The 15,713-nt window shown below is 37.8% G+C and overlaps 1 long non-coding RNA gene across 2 annotated transcripts in view; it reads right to left on the minus strand.

Annotated features, from left to right (window-relative positions):
• LOC118906382 overlaps positions 1-14,363 on the minus strand; it is a 29,608-nt gene extending 15,245 nt beyond the window's left edge. Inside the window, exons 1-2 of one of the 2 annotated variants that reach the window (XR_005022479.1) lie at positions 14,132-14,363; positions 25-93 (exon numbers count right to left, since the gene is read on the minus strand). This is a non-coding gene — a long non-coding RNA (uncharacterized LOC118906382). The remainder of the gene's footprint in view (positions 1-24; positions 94-14,131) is intronic. The other variant, XR_005022478.1, reaches the window with a different exon arrangement.
• Positions 14,364-15,713: the final 1,350 nt, after the last annotated feature.

The following is a 15,713-nucleotide window of genomic DNA, read 5'->3' on the forward strand; positions in this document are numbered from 1 at the left end:
AAGTCCATTTCCTCTTCCTCCTACCTCATTTCTCCTGTCTCCTGTAGCAAAATTCTTCAAAATAATTGCTTATTCTCACTGTCTCCAGTCGTTCTCCATTTAAAAAAAAAGAAGAAAAAAAAAAAAAACCTAATCAGGCTTCTGTCTTCAGCACTTCACCAAAACATATCTTGTAAAGACCACCATGTGTATATTTCAACTTTAATTTTATTTGAACCATCAGTGGGTTGATCATGTAACTTATTTTACAATCTTGGACACTTAGTAAAAGAGAGTAAGAGAGCACTGTTAATTATTACAGCTGAAAATAGGCATAAATTGGGTCATGTGGTCACCCCACCAATCAGCAACATTTAGCCATAGATCAGTGCCTGGCATAGAGTGCATAATACATAGATATTGAATGGATGGAGTTTATCAGCCCCACAGAATTTCCCCATTTTTTATTTTTGTTGTTAACTGGATAAAATAAAACCTTTGGCAAGATTGACCAAGGAACAAAAAGAGATCACAAAAAAACATGAGGAATGAGTGAAAGGTCATAGACACAAATATGTGAAAGATAAAAGAAAATTATGAGAATACTATAACAACTTTGTACAAATCCACCTGAAAACATAGATGAAATGGATACATTTCCTACAATACAAATGATTAAAGTTGACCTAAGATGGAGTAGAAAATCTGAATAAATGAGTCAGTGTTAAAAGAAAAAATTGGGGCTTCCCTGGTGGCGCAGTGGTTAAGAATCTGCCTGCCAATGCAGAGAACACCGGCTCGAGCCCTTGTCCGGGAAGAGCCCACATGCCGCAGAGCAACTAAGCCCATGCACCACAACTACTGAGCCTGCACTCTAGAGCCCACGAGCCACAACTACTGAAGCCTGCACGCCTAGAACCTGTGCTCCACAACAAGAAAAGCCACCGCAGTGAGAAGCCCACGCACCGCAACGAAGAGTAGCCCCTGCTCGCCGCAACTAGAGAAAGCCCGCGCGCAGCAACGAAGACCCAACACAGCCAAAAAAAAAAAAATTGGAAAAATCATTTCTCAGCTGTGCTGTGGAGAAATAAGAAAGTGGTCTGGATACCTGCTTGGGCTAGTATAACAGGGCAGGAAGAAACCACTTAGGGGAAAGTGGATTTCAGGGCTGAAAGTCAGAGTTCTGTGCTCCAGCTACCCCATCTGTGTGGAGATTTGCAAACTTATTTTTTGAAAGAAACTGATAGATTTCATTGTAGATGCATTACTTTTCACCATAGTTCCATTCCTACTCAGAACTACTGAGTCCTCTCCTACTTTGTGGGAAGATTGGACAAAATTATGAAAGAAACCAAGGAGTTAAGCTACGAGTTAGAAGAAAATATATCCTCCCTTCAGCTAGCTACATATTGCAGGGTCCAGGCAAGCACGTAGCCTTATGGCCTAGATTTTTTTTTGCCCACCATATGAGAAGGATACCATTAGCCCGTTTATCTTGTAAATTTGTTTTTGAGGGTGAAAAGAGAATGAACATCTGGTAATGAATAAAGAGGGACATAAGTGGGAGATTTAGCATTAGTTTGAAGGGTATGTGTGGAACAAAAATGAAAAAACATGAAGACACTCCAGTTATGATGCATTTATAACACTTTTCCATCTCCAGGCCAGCAACCCACTTGTGTCCCGCCATCCTAAATATGCCCTGAGCATGTCTTCTTGTACTTAGGTCCTACACAGAATGAGTGTAGTAGCATCTCCAGCAATTTGTTCAATGTATGCTCAATAAATTATTCTGAAATGAAAGGAAAAGGTTAAGGATAACCTTTAATCATAAAGAAAATACTGAGCTCTGTTTATTATTCTCTGAGGAGGATGTCCTCATTATAGAAAGATTTTCTTTAAAACGATAAAGTGAATAAAAATGTTGGTGTTGTCTGATGTGTATAAAATTGATGACTAATAAGAACCTGCAGTATAAAAAAACAAACAAAACAACTAATACTAAAGTTTCATTGGGTTATTTGTATGGAAATATGTTAATGTAAATGTTTCAGACATTACATGAAATTTCTAAAAATCTTATATGTTCTGGTATAATGTTATAAGTCATAATTCTAGTTATTACTTTAAAATGTATATCTCAGAAATAATGAAAAAAAAATGTTGGTGTTGAAAAGAATGACTATGGAGAAAGCAGCTCTCTAGGGTAACACCATTGAGAAGAGTAGGAGAGTTTAGAATTTGATATATATTTTCATAAAACTTGGCAATGACTGATTTTATTCCAGTATTTCAAATGGTTTTGGAAAAAGAAATAATAAAGTAATTAAGATTGTAAAAAAGTTAAATTTAGTGGTAAACTCCCAACATAAAAGCAATGTGCTGTACAAAAAGTCTTTGAAATAAAAGAAGGTGGAGAGAAGGTAATTCTAATGAAATTTTATCTCTAGGGGCATATATCATCAAACCCCTCCAGCATAAATGCTATTTTATTATATTCTTATGTCTTACTCATTTGTGTGTATTCAGAGTATTTTATTCTAAGATTACATATTTGGCTGAATAAACTTCTTGGTGTCTGTAGATGTTATGTTTTAGTGGAATATTTGTATATAAATGTTTTCAACAAATTACCAAATCAGTGACAATTTCTGGAACATGAAGAGCTGAATTAGTAAATTCATTTGAAGAGAAGAAAAACATTTCATTGCTCTTGAGCTCTTAAGTGTTGAATTTTACTTTTTCTGAGGTGATATAAAAATGTATTTCTAATAGTGAAAATATATGAACATATGAAAGAATAAAGACTGGTTTATATTGAGTTAGAGAAGATGAGGCTTGGAAGGTAATTTGAAGACATATGGTATAGGGTCTTGAAAAGTTTGGCTTGGGTGGGACATCAGAGATCATCTGGTGTTTAATTAACCTGTTAATCTTATTTTCAGAGAAATTAGGTCCCAAGAATCCCTCCAATTTCTTTTTTTTTTTTCTTATTTATTTTATTTTTGGCTGCGTTGGGTCTTCATTGCTGTGCGTGGGCTTTTCTCTAGTTGTGGAGAGCGGGGGCTACTCTTCACTGCGGTGCGTGGGCTTCTCACTGCAGTGGCTTCTCGTTGCGGAGCACGGGCTCCAGGCTCACGGGCTTCAGTAGTTGTGGTGCACGGGCTTCAGCAGTTGTGGCATGCAGGCTCCGTAGTTGTGGCGCACGGGCTCAGTTGCTCCGCAGCATGTGGGATCTTCCTGGACCAGGGCTCGAACCCGTGTCCCCTGCATTGGCAGGTGGATTCTTAACCACTGCGCCACCAGGGAAGCCCTCAAATTTCTTTTTTTAATTAAAGTAATTGATCTTCAATGTTTTGTTAGACTCAGGTATATAGCAAAGTGATTCAGTTGTGTGTGTGTGCGCGTGTGTGTGTATTCTTTTTCAGGTTCTTTTCCATTATAGGTTACTACTGATACATGATACTGAATATAGTTCCCTGCTATGCAGTAGGTCCTTGTTGTTTATCTATTTTGTATACAGTAGTGTGTATCTGTTAATCCCAAACTCCTAATTTATTCCTCCTCCCCCTTTCCCTTTTGGTAACCAGAAGTTTGTTTTCTATGTCTGTGAGTCTATTTCTGTTTTATAAATAAGTTCATTTGTATAATTTTTAGATTCCATATAAAAGTGATATCATATGATGTTTATCTTTCTCTGTCTGTCTTATTTCACTTGGTATGATAATCTCTAGGTCCATTCATGTTGTTGCAGATGGCATTATTTCATTCTTTTTTATGGCTGAGTAATATTCCATTGTATATATATATAGCACATCTTTATCCATTCGTCTGTCGACGGACATTTAGGTTGTTTCCATGTCTTGGCTATTGTAAATAGTGCTGCTATGATGATGGCCATTATGACCGATGTGAGGTGCTACCTCATTGTAGTTTTGATATGCATTTCTCTAATAATTAGTGGTGTTGAGCATCTTTTCATGTGCCTGTTCACCATCTGTATGTCTTCTTTGGAGACATGTCTATTTAGGGCTTCTGCCCATTTTTTGATTGGGTTGTTTGCTTTTTTTTGATAATGAGCTGTATAAGCTGTTTGTGTATTTTGGAAATTAAGCCCTTGTTGGTGGCATCATTTGCAAATATTTTCTCCCATTCCATAGGTTGTCTTTTCATTTTGTTAATGGTTTCCTTTGCTGTGCAGAAGCTTTAAAGTTTAAATAGGTCCTATTTGTTTATTTTTGCTTTTGTTTCCATTACTCTAAGAGGCAGATACAAGAAAATACTGCTGCGATTTATGTCAAAGAGTGTTCTGCCTACGTTTTCCTCTAGGAGTTTTATAGTATTCGGTCTTACATTTAGGTCTTTAATCCATTTTGAGTTTATTTTTGTATGTGGTATTAGAAAATTTTCTAATTTCTTTCTTTTACAGGTAACTGTGCAGTTTTCCCAGCATCACTTATTGGACAGACTGTCTTTTCTCCATTGTATATTCTAGCCTCCTTTGTCATAAATTAATTGACCATAAGTGTGTGGGTTTATTTCTGGGCTTTCTATCCTGTTCATGGATCTGTGTGAACTGGTTTTGTGCCAGTACCATACTGGTTTGATTACAGTAGCTTTATAGTATAGTCTGAAGCCAGAGGGCATGATTCCTCCAGCTCCATTCTTCTTTCTCAAGATTGTTTTGGGTGTTTGAGGTCTTTTGTGTTTCCATACAAATTTTAGAATTTTTTTTTTCTAGTTCTGTGAGAAATGCCATGGGTAAATTGATAGAGATTGCACTGAATCTGTAGATTGCCTTGGGCAGTATGGTCATTTTAACAGTATTGATTGTTCCAGTCCAAGAACACAGTATATCTTTCCATCTGTTTGTGTCAACTTCGATTTCTTTCATCAGCATCTTATAGTCTTCAGAGTACAGGTCTTTTGCCTCCTTAGGTAGGTTTATTCCTAGGTATCTTATTCTTTTTTATGTGATGGTAAATGGGATTGTTTCCTTAATTTCTCTTTCTGATGCTTCATTGTTAGTGTATAAAACTGCAACAGATTTCTTTATATTAATTATGTATCCTGCTACTTTACCAAATTCACTGATGAGCTCTAGTAGTTTTCTGATGGCATCTTTAGGATTTTCTATATGTAATGATATGTCATCAGCAAATAGTAACAGTTTTACTTCTTCCTTTCCAATTTGGATTCCTTTTTTTTTTTTTATTCTCTGATTGCTGTGGCTAGTACTTCCAAAACTATGCTGAATAAAAGTGGTGAGAGTGGGCATCCTTGTCTTGTTCCTGATCTTAGAGGGAATGCTTTCAGCTTTTCACTGTTGAGTATGATGCTAGCTGTGGGTTTGTCATTTATGGCCTTCATTATATTGAGGTATGTTCCCTCTATGCCCACTTTCTGGAGATTTTTTATCATAAATGGATGTTGAATTTTATCAGAAGCTTTTTCTGCATCTATTGAGATGATCATATGGTTTTTATTCTTCAGTTTGTTCACGTGGTCTATCACATTGATTGATTTGTGGGTACTGAAAATTATCCCTAGGACAAATCTCACTAGGTCATGGTGTATGATCCTTTTAATGTATTGTTGAAGCTGGCTTACTAGTATTTTGTTGAGGATTTTTGCATCTGTGTTCATTGATATTGTGATATTGGCCTGTAATTTTATTTTTTGTGTGGTATTTTTGTCTGGTTTTGGTATCAGTATGATGGTGACCTCATTGAGTTCAGAAGTGTGCCTTCCCCTGCATTTTTGGAGTAGTTTGAGAAGGATAGGTGTTAACTCACTCCAGTTTCCTATGAACTTTTCCCAGGCACACAAACTAGCATTCATAATGAGGGATTTGGCCGATAGACAGTGGGTAACCATTGGAGATTTTGAGTTAAATCAAAAGAATAGCACAATCATAATTGTTTTGGTGAGATCTCTTAGAGTGATTCAGTATCAGTCAGGCTGAGGACACCCTTAAGGACAGTCTTAAGAGATCCTTAGAAGTCTCTTGTAATGTGTTGGATCTGAGGTAATAAAAGTCAAGACAAAAGTGATGTCTAAGGAAATGGGGGTGAAAAGAGACAGAAGTGGAAATATGGCTTGGAGTCTCTTGATTTATACTGCGGTATCCTTGCCTCTGCTACTGACTGTGGCTTTACTTCCCTCATGTTTCATCATCTGAATAATGGAGTTGAATTAGATGATCACTAATCACTCTGATGTCTGTGACTGAAAAGAACATCTGGAAGTAGAAGGTGAAGACTAGAGATACAGTGCAGATCATATGCCTGATCCAGCTATGTAATCTAATTCTCTCTCTTAAGAATCACAGAGATTGGGAATTTGTAGTTGAGTTGTATTAGTGGTAGAATGTTAAACAAAAAGTCTATACATTCTTGCCATTGAGATCCCAAAATTCCTAAGGACTAATTATTTAAGTTTGCTCTGTATTCTTCCATAAAGTTGTCCTTTGTAACTTAAACTAGCCTAACTTGATTGCTTATGTTTTCAAACAGAAGATTTTAACTAAACATTACTTGATAGACTAGACAGTAGAAATTTTCTGGCCGTCCTTGATGAGCATGTTCCATCAGAGAAATGTTGCCCACTGTGCATCTCTCTCTCTCTCTCTCTCTCTCTCTCTCTCTCTCACACACACACACACACACACACACACACACACCAGAAAGTCTATAATTAGGTTACCAAACTTTTGACTCACTTGTCAGCAAAGCACATTTATCCAGAATAGTGAAAATGTCAGGCAACAAGAAAAGGCAACAAAAGCAAAAATTAAAAAGTGGGACTGCATCAAACTAAAAAGCTTCTTCACAGCAAAGGAAACAGTCAACCAAATGAAAAGGCAACCTCTGAAATGGAAGAAAATATTTTCAAATCATATGTCCCATAAAGGGTTAATATCCAAAATATGTAAATAACTCATACAACTCAAAAGCAAAAACAAATGATCTGACTTTAAAATGGGCAGAGGAACTGAATAGACGTTTCTCCAAAGAAGTTATACAAATGGTCAACAGATACATGAAAAGGTGCTCAACATCTGTAATCAACAGTGAAATGCAAATCAAAACCACAATAAATCATCTCACAATGGCTATCCTCATAAAGACAAGAGTTAAGGTTGGTAAGGATGTGTAGAAACGGGAATCCTTGTGCACTCTTGATGGGAATGTAAATTGTGCAGCCACTATGGAAAACAGTATGGGGGTTCTTCAAAAATTAAAAATAGAACTACCATGTGATCCAGCAATCCTACTTCTGGGTATATATCCAAAGAAAATGAAAATAGGATATCAAAGAGCTATCTGCACCCCCATGTTCTTTGCAGCATTATTCACAATAGCAAATATATGGAAACAGCCTAAGTGTTCATCAGCAGATGAATGGATAAAGAAGGTGTGAGATAGATAGATAGATAGATAGATAGATAGATAGATAGATAGATAGATAGATAGATAGATACTAGAATATTATCCCGCCATGAAAAAGGGAAATCCTGCCTTTTGTAGCAACATGAATGGAACTTGAGGGCATAATACTAAGTGAAATAAGTTAGAGAAAGACAAATACTGCATGGTATCACAAGTGGAATCTTTAAAAAAAAGTCAAATTCATAGAAAAAAAAAGTAGAAAAGGGGTTACTAGGGGCTGGGGAGGGTGGGGGGACAAGTAGACATTGGTACAAGGGTACAAACTTTCAGCTATAAAATGAATAAGGATCTAATTAATGTACAACATGGTGACTGTAGTTGACAACACTATACTGTATAATTAAAATTTGCTAAGAGAGTAGAATTTAAATGTTCTCACCAGGTATAGATAGATAGATAGATAGATTTTAACATATAAAAATATATGAGGTGATGGATGTGTTAATTAACTATGTGGAAATCCTTTTACAATATATACCTATATCAAATCATCATGTTGTACACTTTAAATATCTTACAATTTTATTTGTCAGTTATGACAAGAAAATTGGGGAAAAAAAAAAAAAAAAAGACCAGGTTCAGATACAGGCTTGGCCACTTCCCAGTTGTGTAAACTTGATATTTTACCTATCTTAGTGGAAGCTACCCATCCAAGACAGCCTTCAGCATTATGATGATAACCACTGCCTCAGGCTGATACTACTACTTTCCTTACTGGGAAAGCAAGAGGGAAAGGATGATTCGGGGTGGGGTCCTAGCTTCAGCTTTCCTTCAGTTGTATTTTTATTTGTTTTGTGTGTTTTGAGACCCCTATTTTGTGAGGCTCTAAGTACGCTAAGTTTCTCACCCAGTAGGCAGACTTCAGTCAAAATTTACAGTGTATTAGGGACACATAACTAAATTCCAAAGCAATTTCAGCTCCCCTGATCTCACCTATGAGCTCAGAACCCCCTTAGAATAAGGTAGACAATAAAACAGGGTAAAACTAGAGTCTTCCTCTCTGCAGCTCTCTCCTAAATTTGTTTTTTCATATCTTTGCTTTCCAAGGCACCGTTACCCATCTGTACCAGTACCCAGCAACCTTCTGTTTCCCCAAGAATCTTCATGTAGAGTGTATATGTTGATAAGGAAGCATCAAAGCCAATATTTTACCAGTTTTAGAAGCTATCTCCATTTTCAACCATTAGCTCAAAAAAGGAAGTAATGAGATCAAGACCTTACAGTGATACAGAGCTATCAAGGATTTTAAAGGCTTGGTGGTTATTTATCAAGGTTGGTAGGTATATGGGGATTGTTAGTGAGAGAATAAATTGATGCAGCATCCTTGGAGTAGGGGGCAATTTCATAATATCTACCATCACTTAGTAGCTGTGTGATGCTGAGTTTTCTTTTCCTCCCTGGAAAAGTGGAGATACTAATGCCTACCTCCTAGTTTTGTTTCAAAGAGTAAATGTGATACAATGCCTAGCATATAGTTAGTACTTACTAAATATTACCCCCTGTTTTAATCATCTTGGGCTGCCATAACAAAATACCGTAGACTGGGTGGCTTAAACAAATTTATTTCTCACAGTTCTGGAGCCTGGAAAGCCCCAGATAAAGGTGCCAGCAAGGTAGCTTCATTATAAGGCCTCTTCTCCTGGCTTGTAGGCAGCCAGCATCTCGCTGTGTGCTCACATGACCTCTTCTTTGTGTGTCCAGGGGAAGGAGGTGCTCTTTGGTATCTCTTCTTATAAGGTCACTAATCCCATCATGGGGGCCCCACCCTCCTGACCTCATCTAACACTAATTACCTCCAAAAAGCCTCACCTCCAAATACCATTGAATTGGGGTGTTAGGGCTCCAACTTATGAATTTGGAGAGACACAAGCATTCAGTCCACAGACCCTCCACATACCTAGGCACAATTTTGAGGAAGGAAAAAATACTCAGACTGTGGTTTCTATTGAAACAGATGTTAAGAAATCTATCCTAGGATTTCATGTTTAAGCTGAAATTTCATTTTTAACTTGGAGAACATATTTCAGGGTTTTCTTTTTAAGCCCTGAGACAGGAGCAGGATCATACTACCAAGTACAGAGCAGGTTTTCTATCCCTCTCAGAGGTATGGAAAGGAACCCTTTCCTCACTGATTCATTTCAGAGACAGTAAAGAGTTCAGAAGGGGAAGGGGTGATGGGGACACAAAGCCAAGTGGGCTTTGGCCACAGGATAGTTCCTGCAGTACATAACTAAATATGTCTTGGCTTTCTTGGCAAACTATCCAGGAGGTGGAAATACACCACGATTCTTTTACACATCTGCCTTCATTCTGGTCTGAATTCAGTCACCTTTCGTAATCATGAGAATTTTCTATTAGAATGACTTGCTTTAATACCCAATTCTAACTTTAAACCTTGTTATGATGAACAAAAGAAGCCAGACACAAAAGAATACCAATGTGTTTCCATTAAAATGAAGTTCTAAAATAGACAAACTAACCTGTGATGATAGAAATCAGCACTGTGGTTGCATCAAGTAGGGCAGGAATTGAGTGGGAAGGGTCACCAGGGAACTTTCTAGAGTAATGGAAATATTCTATAGCCTGATAAAGGTGAGGGCTTATGCATTTGTCAAAACTCACCAAACTGTGCATTTAAGATCTGTTCATTTCACTGTAAATAACACCTGTTATAAAAATGAATGTATGCATTTATGCTATTTCGTATCAAAATAAACAAAATTATGAAAAATATGTGTGTTTTTCCTTGGAAAGATCTCTCAGAAATCTAGATTCATGTCTGTATATAGTCATAAGTAGCAAGCACAGGAGTATGAATAGGATAGAAGCCATATGCTCCTCAGGAATTCTTCCTAGATTTCTGTAGCCATCCTTAAAGCAGCAGTTCTCACTGGGAAGAGAAGAACAGTGGGAAATAACACCTCCTGATGGTTGTATCGGAACAACCAGGCTGAGTTTTCTAATACAGATATGGGCTGCCTCCCTGCTTCATCCCAAATATTCCCTCAGGATGCTTCCCCACCTTAAGAACCATCCCAGAATGAGCCACTATGATTACGGAGAGCTTTATAACCCTCGGGTATGTTCAGTGCAAGCTCTTGATTCCCTAAGGTAAGATGGGTTTACCAACCTCTGCCTCACTTTATTACTGTCATCTACCAACTTCCCAGATACTCCCCTTCGTTAACTGGCAAATACAGTGCCTGGATCTTTCTTTCTACCCCAGTTACTGTCATTAATTCTGGGTGACATCAAGGTCATGTAGATGAGCCATCCAGAAACGTACACTCGGACTTTCTTAATTCCAGTGGCTTTCACATCCACTCTACTTTAGCCAAGTCACACCTAAAATCTTATCATCACCTGGAACTGCACCACATCCAAAATTCTGATCTGCACTATCCCTCTATGAGTCTTAATGTCTTATCCTTTTACTTCTCTTGTGCCTTCACTCCCACTGTACCTACTTTCAACTTCAGAGCGACCTCCAGTTCTTTGACCCCATAATTTTTTTCCCAGTCTGTGAGGACTCTCTAAGGCTTCCTTGCCAACGTAAACTGTTATAACATGATTGGTTGTCTTAGTTATTTTTTCACCAGTATCTTTGATGTGTTTTTGTTAGTCTACCTTCACCACAACAGCACCTGGACAGTAAATCTCCAGCCCAAGATCAGCACAACATTGCTGCCTACTATTATCTTTATTCTTGTGCACACATGACTAGAGAAATCCTACAAATCAACCTGACAACCATTTTTGTAATTTAGCCTCAGTTGGTCCCTTAACACCTATTAACCCTTTCATCTGCCCTTGGTCAGACTGCTCTCTAAGCTCCTGAACAGTTGTCCTGGACCTTCGCCATTCTCCCTCAGATCCCTCCCCCAGGAGATCACCTGAGCACCTATGTCATGGAGAAATTGAAATCATCATCAAGCATACTCTCTATCATGTCTTGTTTTTATTCAGCAGTTTTAATGTAAATTCTAGCCAATATTCTCATTCATATCATATCTCAAAGTCTAAGAAAACAAGGTCAACCTTAAGTCCACCCCCTTCTGACTTCTTTGACACTTTCTGTGTCAGTCATCTCCTTCTTTTTCCAAATAAACTCTTCCCACTTGCTCCTTCTCTTCAGCCTGTAAACATGCTCATGTCAGGCCCATAATAAATACAAGCCCTCTGGACTGCATGACTCATTCTAACTACTGTTTATCATCACCATCTTATTAAGAGTGTGCTTTCTTAGTATAACAGTGGTTCTAATTGATAAGTCTTATGGGCATTTTTAATCCCAGTTTCACTGGACTATAGAGAAATTATAAATGATCATCCTAAAAGAAATACTCCAACATCATAAGAACTAATAAACAAGGTCAGCAAGGTTTGCAGGATATGAAGTCAACATGCAAAAATCAATTATCTTAATACCCTAGCAATGAACAATCCAAAAATGAAACTTAGGAAAAACAATTCCAATTATAATAGCATTAAAAGAATAAAATATTCAGGAATAAATGTAACAAAAGTGTAATATTTGTACACCTAAAATCATTGAGAGAAGGAAGACCTACATAAGTGGAAAGACATCCCATATTTAAGAACTGGAAGACTTAATATTGTTAAGATAGCAAAACTTTCCAAATTGATCTAAAGATTCAATGCAATTTATTTCAAAATCCCAAGTGGGTTCTTTGCACAAAATGACAAGCTAATTCTAAAATTCATATGGAAATGCAAGGGAACTAGAATAACCAAAACAATCTTGAAAAAGAATAATGGATTTGGAGGACTCACACTTCCCAATTTCAAAACTTACTACAAAGCTACTGTAATCAAGACAGTGTCATACGGTCATAAAAGGAGACATATGGATCGATTGAGAACAGAATTGAAAGTCCAGAAATAAACTCCCACATTTATGGTCAAAGGATTTGTGACGAGGATGCCAAAAGATTCAATGAGGAAAGACTAGTCTTTTCAACAAATGGTGCTGGTATAACTGCATATCCAAATGTAAAAAATGAAGTTGGATCTTTAGGTTTCAGTCCTACATGTAAAACACTCACAATCTTACCCAATAAAAGTGGGGGGAAAAAACCCCTAACAATCAGTGACTGGTCTTGGACTCATGAAGCTGAGGTAGCAGGGCAAACAACCACCCCAAAATCTGGACAGACAGTAGAGTCAGAGAGTCATTGAGGTCTTCTTACCTGGAGTGGAAGTCACTGGAGCCCTACATTGATAGGAACACTTTTGCGGTAATTTTGACAAATTGCTGGAGCTGAGTGTGGACTAGTGTGAGAGTGACAGAATCCTGGAGTCTGTGACCTTAGGGGTCACTCATGCTTTCATGGGCTTTACCTCCAGGAAACCCACCAGGTCCTCACAGTGAAGAACCAAGAAAGATAACCTCATGGCTCTGACAGGTGGTGGAGTTTTCTTCTTTTGAAATAAATCTAGATGTTTTCCATAACAAAGCCCTACTCTCCAGGGGCAAGATTTTTCCAGAGCCTTATTCAGCTTGGGAGAAGTACACTGCCCTGCCTCCAGCCCCTAACGGGGTGGGGTCTATGAAACAGTTGTGAAGGTCGCATACCAGGGACCCAAGCACACTAAAACACTGATATTTAACTATAAAACTGTAGAATGCTTTCCCGCCCAGACACCTCACCACCACACAAACAGGGCTCTAATATAGCAGTGGATTACAGCTGAAACGGCTGCAAAATACAGACTCTACCTAAGGAGGACTTATTAGGGTATCCCCTGGACAGCAGGGGAGACAAAAACAAAGGCACTATAGAGATTTGAAGCCTCTGGTACCTACAGCTACAGCAAACATTAAACACAGCCCAGCTCATAGTAGACCCGCTTGGCTTCATTTATTTTAGCCATTCATAAATGTACTAACTTATCATAAACTCTTTTACTGGACTTCTGATTGGTTATATAACAAAAGATGACTAACCTCTCTAATACTTTTCATATTATATAAATGTTAGTATTATTGTATCATTTTATTTCTGCCTATTTTGTTGCTCCAATTTCAGTTGAAGTCTTTTAAGGACAAAGACTGTGTTTTACTTTTCTGTACCTTCCATGGATAGCTTAACTCAGCGATGCGTGAGTGAGTGAATGAAAGAATGAATGAACCAGAATGAATGAGTGAATGAAAGAATGAATGCGTGAGTGAGTGAGTGAATGAAAGAATGAATGAACTTAAGATTGTCATTAGATTGACAAGGGAGCCCTTGAAGGAGGTACGGCAGTTCTGGCTGTTATTATTGTCCTGATAGAACTTTCTTGGTCCTGGACATCCTCCTCCAGAGAAAGAGTGTATACAGTGGAGGATGGTTTAGAATCAGGAAGTCGGGTTTCTAGTCCTGAATGTACCGCTAGGTAGCTGTGTGGCCTTTTTACATTTCTGTAAAATAAACATTCCTTTCAGATCTATCATTCCAAGATTCTTAAAACCACTGGCCCTTATTAAAATGAGGAAAAAACCTACCAAAATAAATTGCAAATTTAGCAAATGAATATTTCTTTTTTTATATCCTATTAATACCTAGGACTTAATGAATACCTGCTATATTCAGGCGCTGTTTTAAGTGCATCACCTGTATTAACTTATTTATTCCTATGAAATAAAACTATTTCATTTCACTTTCACATATGAGGTATAGAAATGTTGTGTAACTTACATTGCTTGTGGCAGAAACAATTTCAGATCCAGGCAGTCTGGCTCCCATAGCTGTACTCTTGATCTTAATGTTTCTCCCAGGCACCAGGTTAGTACCAGCCTTCCCTTCTGCCCTCAGAACCACTGGCTTCTTCTGTGGTCATATACTTCATTTGAAAGATTTTTTAAACTCTTAACTCAATGCAAAGTGATAATTCAGAAAGATGTTGTGAGAGAACAGAATTCCCAGGAGAGCAAAGAGATATTTGCTAATGACTTCATTTGGGACAAGGGATTTTGTTTTATTTGACATTACAGATCCTGTATTGAGAAATCAATGTGTGGATAAGCTTTTGACCTGACTTTTGAACAGAATATCGTTCTTTCCCCCAAACGTTATCAATCATGAGGTTGAGAGGTGAGTCTTGTCATTGCAACATCACCTATTTTTCTCCTACTGATAGGGTTCCGCTTGATTTAATATTAGGAAAGGTTTCTTTCGCATGAACTGGATTTAGGAAGCCACCTTGACGCTGCTTTCTCCCACTCCTTACCTCAGCTCACAAGTATATCAGCTGTAAGAAACATACTGAGATGGTTAGACAGCCATTTAAAGCTGGATCAGGAAGAATAAGTAAACAAGGGAACTTTCCGTCATATGAAATGTGTACTTTGAGTCCAACAAAGTATACAGAGTAGCAAGTAAGATAAAGATGATTCTAGAACTAACAAAGATGTGATCAACATTCAGTGTTGCTGGGCCTTCTTCCTGCAATTCCAGCCACGTTTTCCTTGCATTCTTTTTTCCCATTCCTACCTTCCCTTTTCTCCTCTCAACTCTTTTCTCCCCCATCCTTTCCTATCCAGATACCCCCAGGACTGTTATTGTCACATTTCCTGCTCCTAGGACATTGAGGAAACGAGTTTTATATGAGAACATGTAAAAAATCCTGAATATCCACCTATGTATAGCATATGTTCACACTTTGATTTTTTCATCCATATTCATTCATTCATTCAACAGACAATTATTTAGTGAATCTTCAGTCTTAACAATTCTTATGCCTCCCCATACACATATGTATATACCTTAGGACAGTTGTTATGTTTGTGTTTCCCTAAGGACATTGGATTTTAGCTGGAAAGCCCCAAAGTAGCAGCAAATTGGGGCATATTCTTGATAGTTTACCATTTATCATGGGTTCGGGGTCTGGTAGAAGCTAGGCCTACATATTACAGCCTGAGGAAAACCAGCTGTTTGGGAAAACTAGCAGAAACAAAGACTTTGCTGTCTGTTGCTTTTATTGGCCTTTCTGGAATTTTCTCTTTGAACTCTGGGGAAAGCTCAAGCACAGGTAGGAAACAAACAGTGTCCCTCTCTCATCCCCTCCTACCTGTTCACTGAAAAAGCCCTACAAGCTTGGGAAACTTTTCCAGTGCAACCCATTGACACATAGAGTATCATAGATATGATACTATCCATGAAATATAATCACACCTTTTACAAGGTATGATCATAAAGCATTATAAAAGTTTTGGCACAAAAATGCCCAGAATACAATGTCAAAACCAGAACATGGCTTTTGACCAACCTGTTTACCATT

The sequence above is a fragment of the Balaenoptera musculus genome, chromosome 13, assembly GCF_009873245.2.
Source record: "Balaenoptera musculus isolate JJ_BM4_2016_0621 chromosome 13, mBalMus1.pri.v3, whole genome shotgun sequence".
Classification (NCBI taxonomy): Eukaryota; Metazoa; Chordata; class Mammalia; order Artiodactyla; family Balaenopteridae; genus Balaenoptera; species Balaenoptera musculus.